A 20,690-nucleotide genomic window follows, 5' to 3' on the forward strand; every position below is an offset into this window, starting at 1 on the left:
TCACCCCGTCACAGGGATTCGAACCGCCGACCTTCTGATCAGCAAGCCCTAGGCTCAGTGGTTTAACTCACAGCGCCACCTGGGTCCCAAAAATACAAAAATGCAATGTAATATACTCCCATACATTCTTACATAAATGGCTAAGGTATTGCTATCCTAATGCAGATATAGATGTTAATAGCCTGTTACATTCTGTATGAACTCATTCCAAACGTTGTCCTTTTCATCCAAACAAAGTCTACATCTATAAGTAGTCGGTTCACAAATTGCAAGTGCTGCCATCCGACAGCATCTGTCCCCAGCTTAGGGGAACGAGGTTCCTAGCTGCGAGCAGCACAGAAGTGGCGACACAGAATTCCCTTCCCATCAGTTCCTCTCTCCCTTTGCCTTATCCCCGGTGCTCTCGCGGGGGCTATTTCACATGCACGCAAAGTTCCCACAGTACGTTCCCATCCCACCGCTGAGACGCATTAAAGGAAATAGCACCAACCATCCGGCCACAAGGCCATTCGGAAGCCAGCAGCCGGGAGACAAGCTGTGCCTCGTGCCAGCGCCTGCTCTGTCTTGTGGCTCCAGCCTGGCTCCACGGCTAAGTTAGAACGTATCATTAGGGAAATTAGAGCAAGGCACACGCCTTGAGAAAGAGGGGAATGATTGGAAGGCTGGCTGCCCAAGGTCAGGCCAAAGGGCCAACTTGTCTAGCCATCTCGTTGGAAGAAGCAGCTGGCCAGATGCCTCTGGGAAAAGCACGAGGAGCACCCTGCTGGATCAGGCCCTTCCAGCCCAGCCAACCAGATGCCCATTATGGGAAGCCCAAAGGCAGGGCTTTGGCACAAGTCGCATCACTCCATACCCTCCAACGTTTCTCCAATGAAAATGGGGACGTCCTAAGGGAAAGCAGGACATTCCGGCATCAAATCAGAAACCGGGGTGGCTTCTGTAAATCTGGGGCTGTCCCTGGAAAATAGGGGTGCTTGGAGGGTTTGCTGAGGAAGCAGGGCATGCGTAGCCATTGTGGCTAGCAGATGTTGAAAGCCTTCTCCTCTAGTACGTCATGCTGCTCTCGCGGTGGGCAGCAAGATGCCTTTGGGGTCTCCCCTAATAATTCATTTTACACATTGCTTTCATATACGTATGCATTCTTATGCCCCTTCCCCTGCACAGCCCCGACTGAAGTGTGGAGGATCAATTGTGTTTGTTTGTGTGTGGAATTGAAGCCGGTGTTGTTTGGTGCAATCGTAGGCGTGTCAAGCCCATGGGATAGCTCGGTTGGTAGAGCCTGAGACTCTTAATATCAAGGTCACTGGTTCGAGCCCCATGTTGGGCAAGAAGATTCCCGCATTGCAGGGAACCGGTTGTCCCTTGTGGTCCCTTCCCATTCTACTATTCTGTGATTCCGCTATTCTATGTGTTGAGAGAATATAGATGTGGGGAAGCAGAAAGGCATATGTATCGCCAGGCTCGCGTTGAACAGCAGAGGGTGCCCGTGCATTTGCAAACCGATAGCTTGCTGGTTCAGGGAAGGAAATAGGAGTGAAGTTCTCATGCAGCGTCTTTCTGAGACAGTGCAGAAGATCTGTGCATTTTGGGGAAGGGATGTCGATCGGTGGCAGAACATCTGCTTTGCATGAGGTTGGAGCTCAGGCTTTTCCAGGTAGGGCTGAGAATGTCCCCTGCCTGCAACCCTGGAGAGCTGCTGCCAGTCTGTGTAGGCAGTACTGAGCTAGAGGGACCAGTGGTCTGACTCAATCTAGTGAAGGGCTCAGTGGTATAACCTCTGCTTTGCCCACAAAGGGTTCCCAGGTTCAGTCTTGGCATCTTCCGTTAGACAGGACTAGGAAATCAGATGTCTCTGGGAATAGTTATGAGAACATGACAGGAGCCCTAGCTGAATCAGGCAGAGGCCCATCTTGTCCAGTCACCAGTTCTCGCAGTCCTGATTGTTTGCCACATTGGCTGTGGATGATGAGTGTTAGAGTCCAACAGGAATCTGCCGGGCCATTTGAGAGCGAGAAAGAAAGAGAGCGGGGTTTGATCGAAAGAGAGAAGGGTGAAAAGAACGGAAAACAAACAAAAAATATTGCTTTTCTGCTCTTTTTCTTCCTTCCTTTCGTATTGTTATATGTTTTGGAGAATCTAAAACAGGGGTAGGCAACCTAAGGCCCGTGGGCCAGCCAGATGCGGCCCAATCACCGTCTCAATCCGGCCCACGGATGGTCCAGGAATCAGCATGTTTTTACATGAGCAGAATGTGTCCTTTTATTTAAAATGCATCTCTGGCTTATTTGTGGGGCATAGGAATTCGTTCATTTTTTCAGCCAAAATATAATCTGGCCCACCACACGGTCTGAGAGACAGTGGACCGGCCCACAGCTAAAAAAGGTTGCTGACCCCTGATCTAAAAGCCTGGCCCAAAATGTGTGTGTGTTTTTACTGTTTATTTATGCACTTCTAAAAATAAATAAATCGCAACTTTCTTTTGTAGTTGCAGTTGCGGTTGAATCTGCAAATGGAGGACGTTAGGACCAGTATTTAATGATGACGGCTGTGTCTCCTACTGTCTCCATCTGCATTAAGATGCACCTTGAATGGAACCCTTGGCATTTCAGAAACTTAGGAGGAGAAGGGGGACTATAAACAACAGTGATAGAGCATCTGCTTTGCATGCAGAAGGTCCCAGTTTAAGTCCCCAAAATGTATCTCCAGGTAGGAAGGGGAGGGACTGTCCCCTGCCTGAGCCATTGGAGAACCACTGCCAGCCAGAGTAGGCAATATTGAGTTAAATGGACCAAAGGTCTGTCTCGGTGTAAGGCAGATTCATCTATTTCTAAGAAGAAGAAAGGAGGAGCGAGAGAGAGGCTGCACACACACATTTAAAGCCCATTCCCCACCCGGGGAAAAAAAAGAATCCTGGGGACTTTAGTTTGTTGAGGGTGCTGGGAGTTGTAGTTCTGTGAGGGGTAAACGAGTGATTAAGGGGGTGGCCCCACCCACTGCAGGCTCCGGTCCTGTCCACTACCTGCATGTGGTCCTTGATGGGGGAAGGAGCAGCCCCCCACCCACCCTTGCGTTTGGAAGATGTCCCCGCGAGAGGAGGCTGAGTTTGAGGAGCTTGGCGGATGCTCAACCTCCTTCTCCTTCCAAGCCCTCCTTTGTTTATTTGATTCTTGCACTGAGCCGCGTCCTGGACGGCTTTCCTTTCTTGGCTGGACATGACAAGTTAAATCTCCCCCGGGCTATTGCTTTTAAATCACTCTAAATATTTATCCCTTGTTTAGGCTGGGAGGCGCGAGGGGCTCCTCTATCGCACGGCTCTGGGAGAAGCGCCGGCCTTTCGCAAGGGAGGCTGCGATCCGTGGCACGCTCCCTCGGTGATCGGCCGCGGGGGTGGGGGGTGGGTGGGAATCTTGCGTAGCACCTCTTCGCCTCCTTCTGCGCATTCATAAGCGCATGGTGCAATGTCCATACAGGGACATAGTTAAAGATAAAGAGAATCCACACACACACACCCCTCAATTTCCCCTTCCTTTATGGTTTTCAGTGGGGGAATTTCTAAAATCCCAGAATTGGGACCTGTACAGTTTGCTGTTGTAGCATGCAGTGTGGAGTTGGTACAGGCCCAAAGGGTCATCTAGTCCAACACACACACACACACACACACACACACACACACACACACACACGATGCTGAGTTCTTAAATTTGTTTCTCATCCTCCTTCCTCACCACCATCCCTGTTATTTCCAGTGCCCAGGCTGTGAGTGCCAAAGCAGCGTGAAAGCTATAAGTGGGGAGTGGGCCCTTTCATGGTGCTGGGAACCTGGTTCTTGCAGTCCAGCAGCATCAATATGGCCAAAGGTTGTCCCTCCCTGTGTTAATCCGTCTCCGTAAAAAGCCTGAGCAGACACTCATGCAGAGGCACGGCAGGGAAACTCCTCCTTTCTGGATGGGGATTCCAGTTCCCAGGAGGTGTATATAGGAAGCCTGCCTTCATCTGGAGCCAACTAATCGGGAGATGAGTGGAAATTTGGGGTTGCATCCATCTCAGTCCTGCTCAGAGGTGACCCATCAAGATGAATGGACCGTGCCGATTGTCCTCAGCGGGTCTACTCTGAGTAGCACTAACCTTGGCTAGGCAACCCTTCGCCTCTGCCTTGTTTCAGAACTAAGGCAGCAAGTGCGTGCTTGTTCGAAGCTGGGAGTGTTCAGGCGCTGCCCTCTTGGGAAACGACTCATCAAAATCAGGAGGGAGAAATGCGGCAATATTTTGATCAACTTAATACATCTTTGTCATTCTCTTTTCCTAGGCCATTTGATCTCTTTAAAAAAAAGAGATTTTTTTCTGAGGGGGAAAAAATTACCTCAGCCTCTGCTGTTTACTTAAGAAACAACAGAGCAAGAATTTGGCCGGGGGTCACGTTGGTGTTGGGGGGGGCTTTTAAAAAAGGGTAATTAGAGCTCCTTCCGTGGCTAATTAAGTTCTCCGGTGAATGAAAACAAATTTCCTGGAATGATCGTCAGCTCATTTGAGGGGGTTTGCGCAAAAACGCAGGGCCCTTTGTATATCTTTCGGAGCTTTTCCCTCAGGGAGCTGGCTGCCTCTCTCCTGAGTCTTCCTGAGACTATACCTCAGGGTTTTTATTTTATTTTTATAAAAAATAAAAATAAGGCGACAACATACCGCATCCCTCCTCAGAGAGTTGCCTGCCAGTGCCGTGGGGCTTCAGAGCAGAAGTTCATTGGGGGGGGGGACAGCGGTGGCACGAAGGAGGCAGAAATATTCAGAGACTGTGGAACTTTCTCCCACAGGAGGCAGTGATGGCCACCAAGTTGGATGGCTTTAAAAGAAGACGGGGGAAATTGTGAAGGAGAGGGCTCTCCATGGCCCAAACCCCTGCAATGCAGGAATCTCAACTAGATCACCCAGGACAGATGGCCATCCAACCTCTGCTTAAGAACCTCCAAGGAAGGAGAGGCCAGCACCATCCTACTGTCGAACAACTCTTACTGTCAAAGAGTTATTCCAGATGCTTAGTCAGAATCTCCTTTCTTGTAAAGTGAATCTATTTGTTTGGGTGCTGCCTTCCAGAGCAGAAGAAAGCAAGCATGTGACAGCCATTCAGCTATTTGAAGATGGCTATCGAATCTCCTCTCAGTCTCCTCTTTACAAGGCTAAACACCCAATTCCCATGTCTTTTATGCTCTGCCATGCGGGTGGCGTTGTGGTCTAACCACTGAGCCTCTCGGGCTTGCAGATCAGAAGGTCGGCGGTTCAAATCCCTGTGACAGAGTGAGCTCCTGTTGCTCTGTCCCAGCTCCTGCCAACCTAGCAGTTCAAAAGCACGCTAGTGCAGGTAGATAAATAGGTACCGCTGTGGAGGGAAGGTAAATGGCGTTTCTCTGCACTCTGGCACTCATCACAGTTGTGCCAGCAGAAGTGGTTTAGTCCTGCTGGCCACATGACCTGGAAAGCTGTCTGTGGACAAACGCCGGCTCCCGCGGCCTGAAAGCGAGATGAACCCCATAGTCACTGTTGACTGGTCGTAACTGTCTGGGGTCATTTACCTTTACCTATGCTCTGCCTTCATGGTCAGAGGCAGTAATGCTTTTGAATACCAGCTGCTGGAAGGGGTAGGGAGAGTGCGCTTGTGGTGCCCGGATCCTGCTTGCGAGTTTCCCACAGGCATCCGGCTGGCTTGTGTGAGGACAAAGATGCTGGACTAGAGGGGCCATTGGCCTGATCCAGCAGGCTCTTCTTATGTTCTTAGAGATGGTTAAGCAGAAGATGGGGATGCGGGTGGCGCTGTGGGTTAAACCACAGAGCCTAGGGCTTGCCAATCGGAAGGTCGGCGGTTCGAATCCCTGCAACAGGGTGAGCTCCCATTGCTCGGTCCCTGTTTCTGCCCACCTAGCAGTTCAAAAGCACGTCAAAGCGCAAGTAGATAAATAGGTACCACTACAGCGGGAAGGTAAACGGCATTTCCGTGCACTGCTCTGGTTCACCAGAAGCGGCTTTGTCATGCTGGCCACATGACCTGGAAGCTGTACGCCGGCTCCCTCGGCCAATAAAGCGAGATGAGTGCCGCAACCCCAGAGTCAGTCACAACTGGACCTAATGGTCAGGGGTCCCTTTCAGCAGAAGATGGATGGCCGCCTATCAGGGATATTACAGGAGTGGGTTTCCTGCATCAGCAGATGGTCAGATTAGATGGCATTTGGGTTCCTTCTAACGGTACCATTCCATGTATGATCAGGGGGTCTGTGCCACGTTTTCTGCCATAAATGGCAACAGGCTCCAAAGGCGGCAGCACCAACAGGCTGGGCAAAGTAGCGGGCGGCATACAGGGACCCGTGAAACCGACCTCGGTGCCACCCTTCGTCTCGGGCTTTGCGTTAGCTAACTCCCTGGCACCGCCTGGCGTCGCGAGGAGTCAATGGCTTACTGTCAGATCCTGCTGCCCTCTGCGGCGTAATAAACTCAAATTGGCTCTGCCGTCCTTTTAATTCTTTTTTTTTATTGGGATTACTTTTCACACCGAAGGGCTGGCGTGTTACTAAGCAAACAAGCGTAAATGCGGCAGCTCTGCTCGGGGTGAGGTCACCTCTTACTCCCGCTGACTCCTCACGGCGGCGGCCCTTCTCCCCTCCTGCGCCAGCCTTGAGACACGGGGTGGCTGTCAGCTGCCGTCTCGGCTTACAGGGAGGGGTGGAGGAGTCGGAGGTGAATGCTGGCCGGCTTGCAAAAAAGCCAAGAAGTTAAAAAAACAAAAACAAAACAAAAACCCTGTATGCAGAGGGCTCTGGGTGTTGTTGTTTCTTAAAGTGGGCCTGCATCATAGAATTGTAGAGTTGGAAGGGACCTCATCTAACCCCCCCACCCCCCCGCAAGGCCAGAATCACCTTGCATGGACGGCACGCAGAAGTAGGGTTGCCAGAGGCACTTCTGTGCCTTTAATTGCCCTGCTTTCTTTTGAGTCTGGAAACCTTAAAGAGAAACCAGCAGACCCTTTGTTTAATTTCCAAGCAAAGGGTCTGCTGGTTTCTCTTTAAGGTTTCCAGACTCAAAAGAGAGCAGGGCAATTAAAGGCACAGAAGTCCTGTCCTCTATTGAGTCTGGCAACCCTACGCAGAAGGCCAGGAGACTCAAAGAAGTCCTGCAGGGCTGGGGCTGGCAGCTGGTATCCTTAGGCAGCTGATAAGGCCCCAGCAGTGGCAGAGGTGCTGTTGTTGTTTAGTCGTTTAGTCGTGTCCGACTCTTTGTGACCCCATGGACCAGAGCACGGCAGGTACTCCTGTCTTCCACTGCCTCCCAAAGTTTGGTCAAACTCATGTTCGTAGCTTCAAGAACACTGTCCAACCATCTCATCCTCTGTCGTCCCCTTCTCCTTGTGCCCTCCATCTTTCCCAACATCAGGGTCTTTTCCAGGGAGTCTTCTCTTTTCATGAGGTGGCCAAAGTATTGGAGCCTCAGCTTCACAATCTGTCCTTCCAGTGAGCATTCAGGGCTGATTTCCTTAAGAATGGAGAGGTTTGATCTTCTTGCACTCCATGGGACTCTCAAGAGTCTCCTCCAGCACCATAATTCAAAAGCATCAATTCTTTGGCGATCAGCCTTCTTTATGGTCCAGCTCTCACTTCCATACATCACTACTGGGAAAACCATAGCTTTAACTATACGGACCTTTGTAGGCAAGGTGATGTCTCTGCTTTTTAAGATGCTGTCTAGGTTTGTCATTGCTTTTCTCCCAAGAAGCAGGCGTCTTTTAATTTCGTGACTGCTGTCACCATCTGCAGTGATCAAGGAGCCCAAGAAAGTAAAATCTCTCACTGCCTCCATTTCTTCCCCTTCTATTTGCCAGGAGGTGATGGGACCAGTGGCCATGATCTTGGTTTTTTTGATGTTGAGCTTCAGACCATATTTTGCGCTCTCCTCTTTCACCCTCATTAAAAGGTTCTTTAGGGCTCATAATTGATGTCTTTACCTCCATTCCAGTCCCAGTGCTCAGAACAATGCCAGGTAGTTGGTTGGTTGGTTGGTTGACTGAGGTTGGTTGACTGAGGTTGGTTGACTGGAGGTCTCAGGGCGGCCGACAGAACAAAACCAGAATGCAAAACCACAAAATATATAATCAACATAAAAACAACAACCCAATAACACCCTCCCCCCAAAAAACACACACCCCACATTTTAAAAAGGCATAGGATTGAAGAGGGGTTGGTGGGAAGACCAGGTGAGTAGAGGATTGCCACATGTCCTCTTTTTCAGGGGTGAAAATTCTGTCTGGTTGGATTTTTTAACCCCCCCCCAAATGTCTCTGGCTATGCTTTCTGGATGAGATATAGACATAACTGAGGGTTGAAGATTTGCTTTCCTCTTCTCTTCTGCTGCCCCCCTTACTTTCTGCAATATATCACAGCTTCTATAGCCTACATATAGTAGGGGGTATTTAAAATGAGAGTTGTCATAGCATCCTCTTTTTTTGCTCTTCAAAACTTCGCAACCCAGAGTCACTCCAAAAGAATATTTAAAGAAATGCTATAGTATGATGAATTCGTGAGCAGGATTTGAACTACGAGCAGCAGAAGGAATTAGAGATTGTTGTACGGTGCTGGTATAAGAGAGAAAAGCAAAGGGGGGAAAATAAAAAACACAGTGGAAAAGGGGAGGGGAAGTTGGGGGGAGATTTTTTCAATCTATTGGAGTGTATATGTGAAATTTTATAAAATATAATAAGCAAAAAAAAGAAAAGTGATTCCTACATTGGCCCTTTGGGTACTTTCCAACTTGACATTTCTATGGTTCTTTGAAAACCTTTTACTACCCAGAGAACAGCTTCACCTTTAGCCCCAATGGCTATGGATAGACCAAGGGGTGGGATGTCTCCGGTCTGGAGGGGGGAGGAGGCAAATGTGGCCCTTGAGGCCTCTCTTTCTGGACTTTGGGGTTCCACAGGACCCCCCCCCCCCGAGGCCACAATCTCCTCGAGTGCTTGCACTGAGATGTGCCCTTGAACTGTGACCTCTTGAGGAGGAGGATGGAGGGGTTTGTATGTGTGTAAGCCTCTGACTTACACACATTTGTGCGTACACACAAATTGTGCTGACTTACACACACTTGTGCATGGCTGGAACAGAAGATCTAGCTTCTGAGCTAGATAATCTAGCTCAGTATTGCCTGCACTGCCTGGCAGTGACTCTTCAGGCAGGGTTCTCTCCCAGCCCTAACTGGAGATGCTGCAGATTGAATCTGGAACCTTCTGCATGCAAAGCAGGTGCTCTGACATCGAGCTAAAGCCCTTCCCTTAAGATGCAGGAACAGAGGAAGCTGCCTTATACTGAGTCAGACCTTTACTCTATCTAGCTCAATATTGTATACCCTGGCTGGCAGCAGCTCTCCAGGTTTTAAGGCAGGGGACAATTCCCAGCCCTACTTGGAGATGCCATTAGGGGTGGAACCTAGGACCTTCTCTGTGCAAAGCAGATGCTCTACGCCCTTTCTTGCGTTACCTACTCCTGTGCAAAAGTGAAGAGTCTGTTGTCCATAGCTCCACCCACTGTTACCTCCAGCCACTACCAACCCCCCATGAGAGAATGCAAGCTTTGGACTAAGCAAGGATCCCTATTCCTGGGTTGGACCAATGAGCCAAGTTCACTCTGGAGAAAGGCCAGAGCGCTGTGGCAGAGCAAATTCCTTGCTTTGCAGAAGGCCCTGGGTTCAATCTCTAGTATCTTCAGGTAGGGCTGGGAATGTTCCCCATTCTGAACCTTATTTCCCTCTCTTGGTTTCCTGTGAAGAGGGATGGATCGTTGAACCACTTTGGGAACCGTAGTTTGGGAAAGGGAATCACAACTCTCAGTACTCATGACAAACGACAGCTCCCAGAATTCTTTGGAGGAAGCCATGAATGCTTAAAGTGGTACGATTATGCTTGAAATGTAAAGTTCAAATGGGGCTAGTCGCACCATTTTTAAACCGTCATGGCTTCCCGCAAAGACCCCTGGAAATTCGAGTTTAATGGTGCTAAGAGTTGTTAGGAGACCTGTATTTCGCCCTCGCAGAGCTAAAATTCCCTATAAAGAGGAATTGACTAAGAAACAGCTCTCTGGGGGGAATGGGGACCTCCTCACAACTCTCTGCACCCTGAACAGTTCCTAGAATTCTCTGGGGGGAATTCTCTGGTTTAAAGTGGCATCCCAGTAAGAACGTGGCCCGTCTGGAGAGCTTGTATGTTGTGGGAGCAGGCAGGGTACCAGAGTGTAGACAAAAACAGAAACCAAATTCCTCAGCTTAGGTTGTTGATGGATCGTAGGGCTCCATACTTCGAAGGACTTTCTCTCTGTCTCTCTCCCCGATCCCTCCTTTGCGGACGAAAACGGCCAAGCATGTGTTGATCTTTGCTGATCTGTCTTAGAGGGCTAATGAGGAGAAACAGTGGCCCTGCCAAGAAAAATGGAATAACAGGAAGGCGTATGTCTGTTCGTGGAGGGGCAGGCACTGCCCCACAGATGGGTCCAGAGACAGCAACAAGAGATGTATTGCGGCTCCCAAAAGCTCCCTTGTTTGGGAGCGCTCAATTGCCTCCTCTGTCACTCTTCCCAGGAGGGCTCCTGTGGGTTCCTCAGCCCCAAACACGGACCTCCCACATGCTGACTCGCTGGGGGGTCTGTGGCCACTGGCTCTGTGGGATCCAACATCTCACAGCCATCAGGTGAGGCGGATCCCATTGCAGTGATCGCTCGGACAAGAGCCCCTCTCAACGTACGTGTGGGTCTTCACGCTGTAGGCAAGCAAACAAGCTGTTGCGCCGCTCTGGGTGGGCTTTTGAAAGCGCAGTTGTGAAGGGGTCCTGAGCCAGAGTCCACTTGGGAAAGCGGAAAAACTGGTCAATGGAGAAACTGCTGTAGGAAGAAATGTAAGAAGCTGCCTTATATCGAGTCAGACCATTGGTCCAACTAGGCCAGTGTTGTCTACACTGATTGGCTGCAACTCTCCACAGTTTCAGTGGTTTACTGTGGTTTTATAATTTGCTGGAAGCCGCCCAGAGTGACTGGGGCAATGTAGTCTGATGGGTGGTAGGTAGGGGCATTCCCAGCCTGACTTGAAGATGTCAGGGACTGAATCTGAGGTGCTCTACTGCTATCAAAAGGTAAAGGACCCCTGACAGTTAAGTCCAGTCGCAAACGACTCTGGGGTTGCGGCGCTCATCTCGCTTTACTGGCTGAGGGAGCCGGTGTTTGTCCGCAGACAGTTTTTCCGGGTCATGTGGCCAGCAAGACTAAGTCGCTTCTGGCGAAACCAGACCAGCGCACTGAAACGCCGTTTACCTTCCTGCTGGAGCGGTACCTATTTATCTGCTTGCACTTTTGGGCGTGCTTTCGAACTGCTAGGTTGGCAGGAGCTGGGACTGACAATGGGAGCTCACCCCGTCCATGGGGGTTCAAACCGCCGACCTTCCCATTGGCAAACCCTAGGCTCAATGGTTTAGACCACAGTGCCACCCACATCCCATTCTACTGCTATTACCAGTGCTTTCTTTTTCTAAGAACAACAACGTTTAGGGGTACTCTCATTTTCCTACTCATATTGAAATACTGCCCCTCAATGAGGCCAAACTTAGATTCACAAAATGTTATGGGGTATGTGTACCCCTGCGTCCCCCCAGAAAAAAAGCACTGGCTATTGCCCTTCCCTTAAGACACAGGAAGTTACTTCATATGGTATCACATCAGAACACTGGGCCATCTTGTTTCCTGTACTCTTCACAGACTTTAAGGGCCAGAGATTGCTTTTTTAAGGAAGAAAAATGGCAATTCTGTGGAAATGGCCATAGCTTTGAGGAGGGGCCCCAAGTCAGCGTTAGAGCACCTGTTTTGCATGCTGAAAATCTTCGTTCCGACCCCTGACATGTTAAAGTCTTCTTTCTTCTTGAAAGCCCGGAGAGGTGCGGCTGGTCAGAGTCTATAATATTGGGTTCGACGGACTAAGCGGCTCAACCTTATAAGAAGAGTCCTGGTGTATCAGGGCAATTGGTCCATTTAGTCCAGCACCCTGGACTAAATAGACCAATTAGTGGGAAGTCTGCAACCAGTGGCAGAGCTTCTAGCATTTATCTGAATTTTGCAAGGCAAATAATCTACAGTCACGCAATGCGCGCAAGTTTGCACGTAATAGGATTTGGTGCGCACATTTGCAAAAATAGTGTGCAGGCGTGCATTCTATTGGGGCAAATCGCTTTGCAAAAATGTGCAAATCAGGCAAAAACTGCATACAAAAGTGTGTATACAAAATAAAAAAAATTCCTTCAGTAGCACCTTAAAGACCAACTAAGTTTTTATTTTGGTATGAGCTTTTGTGTGCATGCACACTTCGTCAGATGCTCTTGAAACAGAAGAGCCAGGCCCTTATGTATATACAGAGGGTGGGGGTGGGTGGGAATGGGTGATGGGCTGGTAGGAGTGGTAAAATTGTTGATGGCTGTTAACGACTGCTGATGACTGCAATTGGTCCTGCGGGGGGAAAGCAAGGGCTGAGGCACTAAAGAAAGCTTGATCATGCATAATGAGATAAGAATCCAATGTCTTTGTTCATCCCAGATGGTTCCATGGTTTTAAGCTTGGTAATGAGTTCCAATTCAGCAACTTCTCTTTCCAGTCTGCCTCTGAAATCTTTCTGCAATAAAACAGCTGTCTTGAGATCTTGTATAGAATGTCCTGGGAGATTGAAGTGTTCTCCTACTGGTTTCTCTGTTTTGTGGTTCCTGATGTCAGATTTATGTCCATTTATCCTTTGGCGTAGGGTTTGGCCTGTTTGTCCAATATAGAGAGCTGAAGGGCACTGTTGACATTTGATGGCATACACAATGTTAGAAGATGAGCAATTAAATAGTCCTGAGATGGTATGTTGGATGTTGTTGGGGCCAGTAATGATGTTGTCCGGGTGTATGTGGCAGCAAAGTTGGGATCTGGTTTTATTGCAGGCTCTGGTACCAGTGTCCATGTTAAGTCTGGTGGTTGTATTATTGTGGGTGAGGAGTTGTTTAAGATTGGGTGGCTGTCTGTAGGCAATGAAAGGTCTTCCTCCCAGAGTATACAAAGATACATTAACACTTAAATGCTGCTGGATTTTCACGAGGATTTTTATTATTATTAAATAATCTCAGATTGTTGCAATATGTGGAGAGCTGGATGTAAGGGTAGAGGAATGAGAAACTGGGAAAAGTGAAATTGACAGATCCTTCCATCTGCTCCCAGGTATCTGCACCTAGTATTTGCAATGCCCTGTTACCAAAACCACAACGTTAAGAACAAACCACCATGATTTTTTCAAAAAAAATTTTTTTTTTAATGCAGCAGGTGCCTTACAAAATAAATAAATAAATGAGCCCTCTAACAAAGGCGTGTGTACACACCATACATTTAAAGCACATTAATGTTCCCAGTGATTTTACCAATAGCTGCTTATTCTACGGTGCATCTGTTGTGACACTTCTTCATGATTGCTAACAAAATGCAATGCTCACAGAATCACTGAGGGGCTGGGGGAGGGTTGCTACTGAATTTTCATGAGGACTAGTATTGTTGCTTATCGTTTCTGTTTTCTTAAAATTGCAAACTGATGTGGAAATGTGGAGAAGTGGACTTTGGAGAGGGCATACGAGGGATGGAGAGAAACTCAAAGCAAGGGGCAGATTCCACCCGTCCCTGGTGGAGGGAGGGTTAAGAGAGACCACCTCTTTCCGAAGTAGCAAAATGCCATTCCTTCAGACGGGGATGAGACAGAGAGTGAGACGGGGAGCGAGAGAAAGGCCCGTCATTCTTCTCGCCCTGTTTTCGTAAACCTCGGGACCCCCACAACTCATCGCTCCATCTGGCATTCCAGTCAGCCCGATGACATCTCCAAAGTAGCAGGGATTAAATTAATTTGTGTAAACATTACTCATCCCGGGGCAGACAGAGAGACGGGACACCTTTGCCGATTGGAGCCAAGCCGGCTGAAAGAGCAGCGCACGAAGGCACCCACCTACCAGCCCCGGCGAGGAGGGGGCGGCTGCGATGACACCAAGTGTCTGCTCCAGAGTCCTCGTCTCCAGCTCGTCCCGTTCCCTCCCAGCCCCTCATCTCTCTTTGCTGCGTTTCAAAAGCACAGATTTGGAGTGGAGGGAAAAATACAGGAAGACACTGTCAAAATTCCTGTCTGCTTCCCCCCCTGCCCACCCAATAGAAGCTGGTACAAGGGAGCCCCTCCGTCCCTGGGCTACCTCGGCCATAGAAGTGGAAGGGTTCTGCTTCCATTGCCAAAGGCAGGATTGTGGAAATTCCAGTTGTTGGGAATCGCAAGCGGGGAGATTTAATCTTGTGCTCGGGGTCTTCTTATGAGCTTCCCATTGGGGCATTTGGTTGGCCACTGTGAGAACAGAGATGCTGGACCAGAGATGGTCTTTTGACTTGAACCAGCAGGGAATTCTTTATTCCTCGTAGCTCTGCCTCCATGGTTGCTGGAAACCACAGGAAGAGAGGGTGCTCCTGTGCTCAGCTGTTACTTGGGGGGTTTCCCCCAGGGAGTTGGCCGGCCACTCTGAGAACAGGATGCTGGAACTGGATGGGCCATTGTCCTAACCCAGCAGGTTCTTACCGTGTATTTTCCTTAGATGACTGCTGGAGGCAGTAGGCTTCTGAATACCACCGGATAGGAATCACCAATGGGGAAAGTTTGCTGTTATGCTTTGCTTCCTGGCTTCCCAGAGGCCATGGCAGGCCTCTGGCCTGATCCAGCAAAGCTGTTCTATTGAGCAACAATGAGGCGGGACTCCAGACAGGGACATTCCCTGCCCTACTAGAGGCACCAAGAATTGAGCCCAAAACCTATTCCATGCAAACCAGAGGAGTCATAACCCTGAGTTATGACATTGAATGCCAAGGTTGCAGGTTTGATCCCCGTATGGGGCAGCTGCATAGTCCTGCATTGCAGGGGGTTGGACTAGATGGCCCTTGGAATCCCTTCCAACACTATAATTCTATTATTCTAAGCAGGGGGGGCACTGGAGGTGGGCCCATCGGAGGGCACTGGTTGCTTATTTATGATAGACCAGGCTAGACCCCAGAGCAAAACATCTTCCCCGTTTCTTGTTTAAAGCTTTGCTCCTCTCATCGCTTTCAATGCCATTTTTCTTTGGTCACATTTCGTGTCATGTGTTCGTGTCATGAGCCAATTATTGGTCATCGCTGCCAATTTTCTTATAACGTCTGCAGTAGGTGAAGAAATGTGCATGCTTGGTAAGCAGCAGTTATATAGAAATGTCCTATGCTTTACATTTCCTTCACTCTTACGTTTTCCTTGCGTAAAAATAATCTGCCGCAAAGTTCATCAAAGTTGGTGATCAATTCGTTGAATTAACTGATGGACTTGTTGAATTTATTTTGTTGACTTGATTAAGCTAAACAGTTTTAACTGGGTTTTGAATAACCGGGCAATTGACTGTTACCGTTTTGAATTTTAGATCATGTTATTATTATCTTCCTTAGTGGCTCATGCAAACCACTAGTCTGAATAATGCTTTTTATAGCGTAGGGGGGCACTGGGGTTTTTTGGTTTATGGAACCAAAAAGGTGTTGGCCCCCAATTTTTTTAGGAACCGCTATCCTAGAAGCATGATTTCTTTGGTCCCCTCCTGGAACAGGGGCAAAGTCAAATGAGGCCACAGTCAATCTGTGGCACAGATCACCCGGCCTCCTCCTGCCTGCCTACCTCCCTCCTTGGACAGAGCCGGCTGTGTGGTTCTGTGGCGGCTGCCATAATTGCAGCTGAGGGGGTCCGTCGGGAAGCCCAATTAAGTAGCCGCGAATGAGCCATGTTTCTCCTCCTGTCGCTCACGGAGCCTGGAACAAGCAGGTCCTCTGTGTTGCTTTTGGGAGCCGGCTCTGCGGCCGCCGAGGAACGGGCAGCAAACGGCGTGTTTATTTGTAAGGTGCAGCTCGCGGGAGGGAAAAACGAAATGGCTTAAACGGTAACTACTTAACTGCTTTAATTGCTCTGCGTGCCCAAATTGGCCGGGAGAAGCAAAGACGGGACATGTTTTGGCAGAGGGCGCGGTGAAAATGATCACAGATACAAAGTCCTCACGGGCCCTTGTGTAGGCGAAACAGAGCCATTGGAAAGGGCCATAGCTCAGTGGTCGCGCATCTGTCTTGTATGCAGGAGGTCCCAGGTTCAATCCTCAGCATCTCCAGTTAAGTCTGGGAGAGGCTCCTTGCCTGAAACCCTGGAGAGCTGCTGCCAGTCAGTGTAGACAATACTGAGCTAGATGGATCAAGGTCTGACTTGGTATGAGGCAGCTTCCAGGTTCCTGCATCTTAGGAGAAGGGTTCAGCTCTGTGGCAGAGCACCTGCTTTGCATGCAGAAGTCCTCAGTACAGAATTATCCTCATCCTACAAGTCCTATGATTTCAGAGCTACAGTTCTCAGAGTGGTCTAACAAGCCCCCAGGGATCTCTGGGAAGGGCTCCTAACAACTCTTAGCACCCTAAACAAACTACAGTCCCAACGATTCATTGGGGTAAGCCATGAATAATAATAATAATAATAATAATAATAATAATAATAATAATAATAATATATTTATACCCCGCCCATCTGGCCAGGTTCCCCCAGCCACTCTGGGCGGCTTCCAACAAAATATTAAAATACAGAAATCCATCAAACATTAAAAGCTTCCCTAAACAGGGCTGCCTTGAGAGGCCTTCTAAAGGTCTGGTAATTGTTGTTCTCTTTGACCTCTGGTGGGAGGGCATTCCACAGGGTGGGTGCCACTACCAAGAAGGCCCTCTGCCTGGTTCCCTGTAACTTGGCTTCTCGTAGCGAGGGAACCGCCAGAAGGGCCTTGGCGCTGGACCTTAGTGTCCGGGCAGAACGATGGGGGTGGAGACGCTCCTTCAGGTATACTGAACCAAGGCCGTTCAGGGCTTTAAAGGTCAGCACCAACACTTTGGATTGTGCTCGGAAACGTTTAAAGTTTAAAGGGATACAACCTGGCTTTAAATGTACAGTCATACCTTGGTTTTCGAACACCTTAGTTCTCAAACGTTTTGCCCGCCGAATGCCACAAACCTGGATGTGAGTGTTCTGGTTTGTGAATGTTCTTTGGAACCTGAATGTCCGATGTGGCTTCCACAGCTTCCAACTGAGTGCAGAAAGCTCCTGCAGCCAATCGTAAGCTGTGCCTTGGTTTTCGAACGTTTTCGGAAATCAAACAGACTTCCAGAACGGATTCCGTTTGAGAACCAAGGTACGACTGTATAGTGTGAATGTGCCCTTAGCCCTACTCAGAGCAGCACCCATTTAAATTAACAGACTTAAATTAGTTATGGCTATTCATTTCAATGATTCCCCTCTGGGGAGGGCAAACATTGGCTATGACTCTGAACCCGGGACATTCTACATGCATCCGAGAACTGGAGGTGAAGTCATTATCGATGGTGGGTGGTTCCCCAAAAGTCCCATTTTCACCAGCTGTGAAAAGGGATTGGGAGGTGGGGTTCTAAGAGGGCGTGGTGAAACATTGGGCAAAAGATTCATGCGCTGCAGGGGGTTGGACTAGATGACCCCTGTGATCCCTTCCAGCTCTGCAATTCTGTTAAAACAATGCTGCTGTGTCTCAGCGTACTTTTTCTTCTGCTTCTTAATTAGCACTTAAAAAAATAAAAATCCTGGCCAAGTCATAGCAAAGCATTAAACGCACCAGAACACGGTGCCTGATGAGCAGGCGCTTCTTCCCAGCTAGAGTTGCCAAACGATGGTAGTGCTATGGCTCTCAGCAGCTCTTATTTATGAGGACTTGGATTCCACAGAAGGGACCAGTTTATAAAACCTCAAAGCAGCCTGGGCTGGGCTGGCAGCTTTTGCACAGTTTACATCAAGTTGACTCCACAGTATATATAAGATAATGCTGCGAGTTTATGTAGCTTTTTAAAGATTGCACAGAGAGAGAGAGAGAGAGAGAGAGAGAGAGAGAGAGAGAGAGAGAGAGAGAGAGAGAGAGAGAGACCTTGAGGGGTCATTGTGCGCCTTGCAGAGGAGTAAGGAAGATTTTTCAGCCCAGGGGCTCCATTCCCTTCTGAGCGATATTTAGGTGGGCAGAGCAATGGTTCATAGAATCACAGAATTGTAGAGATGGAAAGGACACCAAGGGTCATCTAGTCCAACCCCCTTGGAATGCAGGAATCTCAACTAAAGCTCCATAGAATTATAGAACTGTAGAGTTGGAAAAGGCCCTTGATGATCATCTGGTCCAACCCTCTGCGATGCAGGAATTTGCAGCTGCCGCATACGGGGATCAAACCTGCAACCTTGGGCATTCTCAGGGCCATGCTCCAACTGAGCTATTCAGGCAGCTCAATGGCAGGATGTTAATGCTGCCTTCGTACAGTAGGCTAGTTTCTCCACACCCTCCCTATCCCTCATCCGGGCAAGCAAGAGGCACAATCGGAGATCAAGGACACAAAAACAACCAAGGAGGGCGCAGAGCAGGGCCACTTAAGGGTGTAGCTTGGGGAGATCCCTGAGGGCCAGATGGGGGGGTCTCAGGGGCCAGATGAAGAAGGCTGCAAGATAAAACAACACTGAGTCTGTTTACCCCTCGCTTAGCACTCCACTCAGCTGACCCTGAGGATCAATTTGGCCCCAACGGGCAAAAAGACGTCTTGTTCAGGTTTAGGATCTGGGCACAGGTTGGTCATAGAATCATAGAATTGTAGAGCTGGAAGGGGCCATGAGGTTCATCTCGTCCAACCCCCTTCAGTGCAGGAATCTTTTGCCCAACATGGGGCTCGAACTCAAGACCCTGAGATTAAGAGTCTCATGCAATTCAAAGCTGGAATGCTTGGCTTTTCCAAGGCAGAATTCCTGGAAGGTAAGTCTATCAATGGCTACTAGCCATGATGGCGGTTCTCTGCTGCTTCCACGGTTGGATGCGGTCGTGCTGCTCGATACCAGTTTCGGGAAACCGAAGGAGGAGATAGAAACGGTTGCGCTCCGATCCTTCCTACGGTCATCGGGCTTGGCGACCGTGAGAACAGGGATGGGGGGCTTGATTGCCATTGATCCATCAGAACGAGTCTGATGGTGTATGTTGCTCTTTTCAATTCAATGCAAGGATGCTCAGAAGATCAGGTCCTGGCCTTTGTCAGTCCTTGCCCAGAATGATAAAGGCTGAGGTTCAGGTCCTATTGGCTCAACATCAGTTTCTTGTAGGAGCTGTCCCAGGTCCTGGAGAACTTGGGACCTGCCTCTTCAAGGTCAGCCCCCTCCAAACCCTGTTGAGCACCCTTGAAGGCTTACACCTTAGCTATAACAGAGCAGAGTAGTCAGAGAGGAGAGCAGCATCACTTTAGGACATGGGATTGTGCCCACTACTAGTCTCACTCGGGCTGTGTACGCACCATACATTCAAAGCGCACCAAAAGCACATGATTGCCTCCCAAAGAACCCTGGGAACTGTAGTTTATCCCCCATAGAGCTACAACCCCCAGCACCCTTAACAAACTTTACTTCCCAGGATTCTTATTGTGGGGGGGGCGATGTGTTTTCAGTGTGCTTTAAATGTGTGTTGTGTGCACAGTCTCAAAGCAGACTCATGGAGGAGAAAGGGACAGCGTTATTGGGTTGTTTTTGTTTTGATTATGTATTTTGTGTTTTTGTAGTGTGACTTTGTGTTGTAACTGCCCCGAGACCTGCAGGTACAGGGCGGTATGCAAATTTAATAAATAATAATAGCCATGATGGCTAGGCTCTGCCTCCATAGCCAGAGGCAGCAATGTTTCTGAATACTAGTTGCTGGAAACCATTGGAGGGGAGAGTGTAGTTGGGCTTGAGAGTTTCCCAGAGGGATCTCACTGGGTACTGTGAGAACAGGTGGGCTAGACTGACCTAATCCAGCAGGCTCTTATGGGATAGGGTCATTGAAAAGTTAGTCTCTTAATTTCAGTGGGTCCACTCTGAGTGAAACTTCATTGACTGCAAACCAGGGTGGATAAAAATCAAATCAATTTTTTTATTTAAATCGGATTTTTTAAAAAAAAAAAATGCTTTTTGAGGAAAATATATTACCATCTAAAGGTTATTCCATCATGAAATAAAGATTAGTTTTTTAATTATGTAGAATAAGGTTGTATATGTTTAATTTTTTTTTTTTTTGGTAAATAAATTCCATTAATCCATTCACAATGTCATGCTCTTCCAGAGGTTTTTGTAAGATTATTGGGCAGTTTCTCTGCCTACAAGATATTATCACAGATGCTTGGTTTACTTTTGCAGTTCTCAAAACTGAATTTGACTCAACAGAGATCACATGCCTCTTCTTCACAGCAAAAATGTTATAACATGAACAGAGTTGAGAAAAAGACCTTAATCCTATTGTTCTACAAACCTATGAATACAGAATCAACCCCTTCAGTGCTAAGTTTCAAGAAGTTCAGTGAATAGAATAGAAACAATATTTTTCTGATTGTTTGGACAGTATTTAAGTTTTTCATGTGTAGGCTGGGCTAACAGTCTAAGTTTCTTTATATATATATATACTGTATATTCCTGCATATAAGACTACTTTTTAACCCAGGAAAATCTTCTCAAAAGTTGGGGGTCGTCTTATACGCCCAGTCCGTCTTATACGGTATCTTGTTTTTGTTTAGCCAAATTAG

Source organism: Zootoca vivipara, chromosome 6, assembly GCF_965207765.1.
Source record: "Zootoca vivipara chromosome 6, rZooViv2.hap1.1, whole genome shotgun sequence".
NCBI classification, from domain to species: Eukaryota; Metazoa; Chordata; class Lepidosauria; order Squamata; family Lacertidae; genus Zootoca; species Zootoca vivipara.